This window comes from Gekko japonicus, unplaced genomic scaffold (assembly GCF_001447785.1).
Source record: "Gekko japonicus isolate JY-2015 unplaced genomic scaffold, Gekko_japonicus_V1.1 scaffold430, whole genome shotgun sequence".
NCBI classification, from domain to species: domain Eukaryota; kingdom Metazoa; phylum Chordata; class Lepidosauria; order Squamata; family Gekkonidae; genus Gekko; species Gekko japonicus.
Window position 1 is genome coordinate 1,036,859 of NW_015171516.1, and position 8,496 is coordinate 1,045,354.

At 46.4% G+C, this 8,496-nt stretch overlaps 1 long non-coding RNA gene across 2 annotated transcripts in view; it reads left to right on the forward strand.

Annotated features, from left to right (window-relative positions):
- The window catches only part of LOC107117286, an 83,586-nt gene extending 78,627 nt beyond the window's left edge, over positions 1–4,959 (forward strand). For both annotated transcript variants that reach the window (XR_001482731.1, XR_001482732.1), the window contains one exon: positions 4,899–4,959. This is a non-coding gene — a long non-coding RNA (uncharacterized LOC107117286). The remainder of the gene's footprint in view (positions 1–4,898) is intronic.
- The last annotated feature ends 3,537 nt before the right edge of the window (positions 4,960–8,496 follow it).

Here is an 8,496-nt window from a genome sequence, read left to right on the forward strand (position 1 = left end):
GCTGCATCAGACCAGTGGTCCATCTACTCCAGCAACCTGTCTCACACAGTCCAACCAGTTCCTCTAGATGGCCAGCATCAGGGCATAAAGTCCCAGAACTTTTCCTGATAAGAACGTAAGAAGAACACTGGTGGATCAGACCAATAGGCCATGTAGTCCAACATCCTGCCACACACAGTGGCCAGCCAGTTCCTCTGGAGGGCCAACAACAGGGCATAGAGGCCGAGGCCTTCCTAAAAACATAAGAAGAACCCTGCTGCATCAGACCAATAGTTCATCTAGTCTGGCATCCTGTCATACACAGTGGCCAACCAGTCCTCTGGAGGGCCAAGAACAGGGCAGAGAGGCCGAGGCCTTCCTAAGAACATAAGAAGAGCCCTGCTATATCAGTGGTCCTTCTAGTCCAGCATCCTGTCTCACACAGTGGTCAACCAGTCCTTTGGAGGGCCAAGAACAGGGCATGGAGGCTGAGGCCTTCCTAAAAACATAAGAAGAGCCCTGCTGCATCAGATCAGTGGTCTACCTAGTCCAGCATTCGGTCTCACACAGTGGACAGCCAGTTCCTCTGGAGGGCCAACAACAGAGCATAGAGGCCGAGGCCTTCCCCTGATGTTGCCTCCTGGCTCTGGGATTCAGAGGATTGGTGCCTCTGAATGTGGAGGTTCCCCTCAGTCACCATGGCTAGTAGCCACTGATAGCCTTCCCCTCCATGAATGTATCTTGTCCCCTTTGAGAACTGTTTATTCCTGTGGCCATCACAACATCCTCTGGCAGCAAATTCCACATTTTAATCACTCTCTGTGTCAAGTAGTATTTCCTTTTGTTTGTCCTGAACTTACTGGCTTCATTGGATGTCCTCAAGTTCTAGTATTTTGGGAGCTAGGGACAGATTTTTTTTGGGGGGTGGGGATGTTTCTGTGAGCCTGAAGGAAGACCCAAGTTTGCCGAAAAACTTGACATTTGGAGCAGAGAAATCAATAGTTCCTCAGTAAAAAGATTAACAGTGGGCTGTATTTTCAATAGAGTTATATTGGAACAGTGTTTGAGTCCAGTGTTAACTTTAAGACAAAGTTTAATTCCGGGTATAAGCTTTTGTGTTTGCATGAAAGCTTATACGCAGAATTAAGGTGCCATTGGACTCAAACTTTGTTCTGTTGCTTCAGACCAACATGGCTACCCACCTGAATGTTCCTTTATTGTTGTTGTTAACCATAATAAACTATTATTTCTACTAGGTAAGAGTACTGCATTGTGGGTGAGCTGACTAATTCTGGTCTACTATGAGCCAGTTTGGTGTAGTGGTTAAGTGCGCGGACTCTAATCTGGGAGAACCGGGTTTGATTCCCCACTCCTCCACTTGCACCTGGCTGGATGACCTTGGGCAAGCCATAATTCTGGCACAGCTGTTCTTGGAAAAGAGCAGTTTCTATCAAGAGCTCTCTCAGCCCCACCTACCTCACAGGGTGTCTGTTGTGGGGAGGGGAAGGGAAAGGAGTTTGTAAACTGCTCTGAGACACCTTTGGGTAGTGAAGGGTGGGGTATAAATCCAATCTCCTCCTCCTCCGTCTCCTCCTCCTCCTCTTCTTCTTCGTCTGCTTCTGCTTCTGCTTCTGCTTCTTCTGCTGTGCCTATAATATGCACCGTATATTATTATTTACAAAAGTGCAGTTTGTTGGTAGACCATAGGGATTATCTCTGTGTAAGATTATGTTCATAATGGCTGAAGAAAGTTGTTGTTCTGTTACTGAGGCCTTGTGGTGCACACTTTTTGTGAGAGACCACATACAGAACAGCACCTCAGTTCAGTGACCACAGTCCGTGGATGCTATAGAGCGCATATTTCTTGAACTCTCACAGTTCTTGGAGTCTAGAGGCCGCCTTCCTTCCCGCTCATCATAGGGAGAAAATAGTGCTGGTCTTACAAACTTGTATTTTTTTGTATTCATTGATATGCTGCCTACTCTAAGGTATTCTCAGACAACAGAGTGAGGGGAAGGGCCATGGCTCAATAGAAGAGCCTCTGTTTGGCACGCAGAAGGTCCCAGGTTCAATCCCCGGCATCTCCAGTTAAAAGGACCAGGCAGCAGGTGATGGGAAAGACCTCCACCTGAGACCTTGGAGAGCCATGCGGTGGGGGCTGTAGCTCAGTAGCAGAGCACCTGCTTGGCATGGAGAAGGTCCCAGGTTCAATCCCTGGCATCTCCAGTTAAAAGGACCAGGCAGCAGGTGATGTGAAAGGCCTCTACCTCCCCCCCCTTTTCAAAATAAACGTTATTGAGATATACTGAGCAGAATTACAAAACATCAAGTAAGAGCTGTAAAAGTACATAAGGATAGCTTAAATTTACAGTATTAATATTGTATAAATGACATTTAATATATTAGGAAGGGGATCACTTCAGCATAAACAGAAGCATAAACAAACATGAAACCGTTGACTGCATCTAGTTAATAGGTATGATAGGATGGATGACCTAACAACTTCCGACTGTAAGTGCCAAAAATCAGAATTCATCGGGAACTAGAATGGAAGAAACAAATTATAAGGTTCTACCTGGGAACCTGGGAACATAAGAACATAAGAGAAGCCAATGTTGGATCAGGCCAGTGGCCCATCCAGTCCAACACTCTGTCACACAGCAGCCAAAAATACCAGGTGCCATCAGGAGGTCCACCAGTGGGGCCAGGACACTAGAAGCCCTCCCACTGTTGCCCCCCCCCCCAAGCACCATGAATACAGAACATTACTTTCCCCAGACCGAGAGTTCCTATCTATATTTTGTGGCTAATAGCCACTGATGGGCCTCTGCTCCATACAGTTTATCCAATTCCCGCTTGAAACCATCCATGCTTGTAGCCGCCGCCACCTCCTGTGGCCGTGAATCCCATCTGTCAATCACTCTTTGGGTGAAGAAGCCACAGCCAGTCTGAGTAGACAGTACTGACCTTGGGTGGACTAATGGTCTGATCCAGTTGTGTGCGCATGTTCATGTGTGCAGACCGGTATTATTATTCCCGAACAAGAGGATGGGAGTGCCTGAAGCCAGGGTCCCCAACCTTTGTGAGCCTACATCTTGTCTTCAGTCATACAGTGAAGATCCTTGTGCTGCGGTGGCAGCTGCTGCCAAAGCAATGTTTTTAAAACTCCACACAGCCAACCAGATCTCCAGTGGCCAATCAGAAGCCTTGCTGGGCAAAAGCCTCATCTGGCACCGCCCCCTTTCCGAAAACACTTGGCAGGCACCCAGAATGGCATCAGCAGGTACTATGCTGGGCAGGGCTATTTTTGGGCAGGAACGCACAGGAACGGAGTTCCGGCTGGCACCCGAGTTGGCCACGCCCAGCAGGAACTCATTAGCATAATAGGCCACACCCAACAGCAGAAACTCATTAGGATTGGCTACATTAGGGGGGGGGTGGCCTAACATGCAAAGGAGTTCCTGCTACAAAAAAAGGCCCTGGGTTTTGACAACAAACAAGGTCAACAGAATAAGAAGCAAAAGGTGGGTGTGGCTGGATGACCACACTTCTGGTAACATGGGGGTGTGGCCTAATGTGCTAATGAGCAGTGCTGTCAGGGTGTGGCCTAATATGCTAATGGGTTTTGCTGTTGGGTGTGGCCTATTATGCTAATGAGTTCCTGCTGGGCTTTTTCTACAAAAAGAGCCCTCATGCTGGGGATACCTAGCCTAGTGGCTATGTTTGAAAGGATTTCTTCATCGCTATGCTGCCTTTCTGTACTCAAGGTAGCATGCACTTTGAAATTCTTAAACAACAGATACAAATGTAAACGGCAAAACCATAATATTGCAGAATACTCTCGGGCCATTTGCGGTCTTTTCACGGGCATCACGGCGTGAGTTCCCTGGTGTGGGCTTCTGCTCTTGTTTAAAGGATTTCTGAGATGGTGTACGTGAAGCTCTTTGAATGCTGAAAGAATCCTGTCTAGATATGAGAGACCCTGGCATAACATTAGAAAAGAGCAAGAGTCCGGGAGCAGTTTAAAGACTAAAAAATTCTGTGGCAGGGGATGAGCTTTCGTGAGTCACCGCTCACTTCTTCAGATGAAGCTCGATGGACTCGCATTCTAACTGTAGAGAAGAGCAAGAGTCCAGGAGCACCTTAAAGGTAAAGGTTTCCCTTGCTCGAAAGCCAGTCGAGTCCGACTCTACGGTAACGGTGCTCATCTCCATTTCAAAGCCGAAGAGCCAGCGCTGTCCGAAGACGTTTCTGTGGTCATGTGGCCGGCATGACTAAACACCAAGGCGCACGGAACGCTGTTACCTTCCCGCTAAAGTGGTACCTATTTATCTACTTGCAATTTCTTGCTTTCGAACTGCTAGGTTGGCAGGAGCTGGAACTGGAGACGGGAGCTCACTCCGTCATGCGGCACACTCGGGTCTCGAACTGCTGAACTACTGACCTTCCACAGCCTGCAGTTCAACGTCTTAACCACTTGAGCCACCGCAGCACTAAAAAAATATGTGGCAGGGGATGAGCTTTCGTGAGTCACTGCTCACTTACTCAGATGAAGCTAGATGGACTCGCATTCTAGCTGTAGAAAAGAGCAAGAGTCCAGGAGCACCTTAAAGACTAAAAAAAAATGTGGCACAGTATGAGCTTTCATGAATCAGCGCTCACTCCTTCAGATACAGCTAGAAAGGGAGTCCATCTGTCCTGTTTATTGGAAAGTGGAGTGATTTCAGATGCCAAATGACATTAGATGTCATAACATGTTTGCTATATATGGAGTAATATTTTGTCATCTTTGTTAGAGGAAACCCCTTTAAAGCAAGAGTTCTTACAAGGACTTGATTAGAAGGACGGATGCCTGTGCCGGAGGATCGTAAGACGAGAACAAATGAGGCTGAATTGTGTGTTTTTCCCCCCTCTTGCAGATAAAACGTGGATGCACACTCCCGAGGCTTTATCAAAGCATTACATCCCCTACAGCGCAAAGGTGAGAGTTCTGCTTACTTACCTTGTTCTTGCTCGCTCGGGCAGCTGGCGAGTTTCTCAGCTCTGATTTTGCTTTCCTTTTGTAAAAACCGCAACCTACTCAATGTGGTTCGAAAGGGGCCGGGAATTCGGGACCCGACCGAATAATTTGATCGCAGCTCGCACTGTGAAGTGAAGAAAAAAAGCTTCCCGGGCTAGCTGGTCTATACAGTTAGGAAGAAGGGTAATACCGCCAGATTTTCGACTTGAGGAAGTTTGTTTTGCAAGCAGGCCCAGAGAGCTTGAGGCTCCATCTGCCTGTTTTGGCCGGGGGAAGACTGCAGATGGAGGAAAGTTGTTCTTGTTAACGCTGATAACAGCAGCAACGTCACATCCCAATAAACTGCTACTCTGATTGTGCCTAAGAGGTTGTCACTAGAAGAGTGGTTTCGATTATAGTCTTTTCAGTTTGAGTTTGCGCTGTTGCCCAGTTTTCCTTCACGCAGACAAAGCAGTGACATTTTTTAGTAGCATTTGTCATTGTTTTATTGCCTCAGAGGTTCATTGATGGTACTTATCACAGTGATATATACAGAAAGGCAGAAAGAACATACGATGACGGTTTCTGTGGAGGTTTAAAAGAAGTGTATCTTTTTCTGTATTAACTGTCCAAGGCCTAGGGTGTGCCAGCCCCCGGGTGGGACTTGCAGTCCTCCCAGAATTGCAGCTTATCTCCCAAGGACAGAGATCAGTTTCCCTAGAGATCAAGGACAGAGTTCAGTTTCCCTGCTTTAGCAAGCAGATTGTATTGCATTGCATCTCTGCTGACTTCCCCGAACCCCACTCTCCCCGGGATCTGCCCCCAAATCTCCAGGGATCACCCAACCCGGAGTTGGCAACCCTACGACAGCGCCTAAACAGATAGGTCATGAGGGAGACATGAAGGACTCCACCCAGTGTGGAGTATGATAGAGCAGCTATCTGTAGAGAAAAGTTAAACGTTTCCCTGAAACTGGGTTAATAACTTTGAGCTCCTGAAATTTTTCCAGTCCCTGAAAAGTATGGGAAATAAGAAGACGGTTTATTAGTTTGCTTCCCAGATCCAGTTCTTTTCCTCCCAATGGGAGATAAGATGATAACTAAAAGGCAGAATGAAAAGGTTATTCAGTTGTGTGGTGGTACAGGGCCCAACCTCTAGGAACCAGACGTCACCTTTAGTTCCTGAGACTCGAGAAGGCATTATTCATACACTTCAAACCCTTTTTCCCCATCCATAATAATAATAATAATAATAATAATAATAATAATAATAATAAAGGTGCACCTTGATACTAGATTTTATGAAACCCTATCCTTCCTAAATCCGTTTCAGAATATATCCTTCCCAAACTCCAAGGTGATTCAGTTCCAGTTCTTGTCTGACACCGTTTATATTTGCCACCTCATACTTACCATGGTAAGGAGGGTTCCCTGCCGTCCTAGAGTCCAAGTTCCAGCAGTGAGGCTGGAAGTGTAGTTGTTTGGGCAGAAGTACAGTAGCTTAAGGCTGTGAGTAGGGATGTGCAAAAAAAAAGAAAAGAAAAAGCCCAGTGTTTTTTGGGGGGGTTGGATCTATTGGACCCCCAAAAAATTTTTGTTATTTCTAAAAAGTCCTGGATCCCAAAACAGGTATGGTATTCGGATCCATGATTCTTTGAAAATCCTTCAATAGGCCCAAGAAGAAAAATTCCAATTTTTAAAAAGCCAACTCGACTCTGGGGCTGGCTTAGTTTCTCCTGCAGCGCGGTCTAAACTGTGCTGCGGGAGAAGCGGGCCCCGAGATCTACCTGTGGCAAAGGAGGCAAGAGAGGATCAGCTGGGGTGGGCAGAGATGAGAGCCAACCTCAGCCAAGGTGGCACAGAGCTCTCAGCTCCCTTTGCCCCAGGCGATCCTGGGCTGGTTCAAACTCAACTGCAAGAGGAGCCCACCAGCCAATGGGTATAGCTGAATATACTCAAATAAAAGCCGAACAATCATTTTTATTCGGGCCAGCTCTACCAGTAGCCAATCAGATTCTCTGATCTGTATTTGGCTTAAATAATGCTCCCCCCAAAAAATACCAGTAAGGTATGTTTTGGTTATTTTTTCCGCTCGGTTTATGCCGAATGCACACTCATAGCTGCATGGAGATACAAGTCCAGGAGCAGACTACCCGTTTCTTTAAGGTGCTGCTCCTGGTTATGGCAGAAAGTTCTCTATAGGATCGGGGTGGTTCTTAGCCTTGGGTGTCCTGAGGGGTCAGTTGGGGAGAGATGCTGCAGTGGACTCTGGTGGGGGAGAGCTTCAGGGTCTGAATCTGCCCAGGAATAGGCTGTGTGTTTGCAAGAGATCTGCCTCAGTCTCCTGAAGGTCCCCTAGTTTGACAAAAGTGAGTTCCTGGAGGTGTCTCGGCTGCCTCCTTCTGGGGTGTGCCCAAGTGCTCGGCCTCATCCATGTCCTCTTTAACTGGTGAGGAGGAGTCTGTGCTCTGGTCCATGACACCCTGGCTTTGAGGTTGCAATAGGACTCATGCCCCGGGCAACCAGGGATAACGATTTCCTTTCCCATAGGGACCTCAAACCTATCGCAGTAGTGTCTACAGCTTGAAGCCAATTATATGCACAAATCTGTGAGCAAGAAGGGCATGTTCTCTTTCCTATATTGGATTAGAACCTCTTTGAGTATTCCCAGATAGTGTATTTATTATTATTATTATTATTGTTATTATTATTATTATTATTATTATTACTACTACTACTACTACTACTACCACCACCACCACCACCACCAGATTAATCTTCCTACCATCCCCCCGAATTAAAATTCCAATTTTCAGGAGTCTCTTTTTCAGTCTCTTCTGGTGTTTTTGTAACGTGGGGAAGACAGGTCACTTGGTCCTTGAATGTCCTTTATTCCGTGAAGAGAGACAAAGATGGATAACCCCGATGTTAAAGAAGGATGAGTTCATGAGCAATGATCAAAGCTTTCCCTTTCTTCTATGGGATAAGGATCTAAGTCCTTGGCCTCTTATCTTTTAGTAATTCAGCATAAAATAAAAATTAAAAAAAACTTTTGTAATCAGGGTGGACTTAGAAGAGAAAGGGGAGATTTTAAAAAATAGTGTGGTTAGGGTTAAGGTTATGGCCAATAAAGCCATACTGAAGGAGGGAGGGAGGGAGGGGGGAGGGAGGAAGGAGAGAGAGAGAAAGCAAAGCAAGGACAAGCTCTCTGTGTCCCTGCATTCAGTTTGTACAAAGAAGTGGGAAAGGTCACGAGTGGGGGCAGATGGGGGGAGTAAGCCATCAGTCTGATTTATAACCTGATCAGTTTCAATGTACAGTGGGCATCCCCCCCAAACGAATGGGGTTTCATAACACCAGCTCTGAATCAGAACCAGGGGACTTCACCCTTCACTTAATCCTGAGAACAAATTGTGGAAAGAAAGAAAGAAAGAAAGAAAGAAAGAAAGAAAGAAAGAAAGAAAGAAAGAAAGAAAGAAAGAAAGAAAGAAAGAGAGGGAGAGAGAGGGAGAGGGAGGG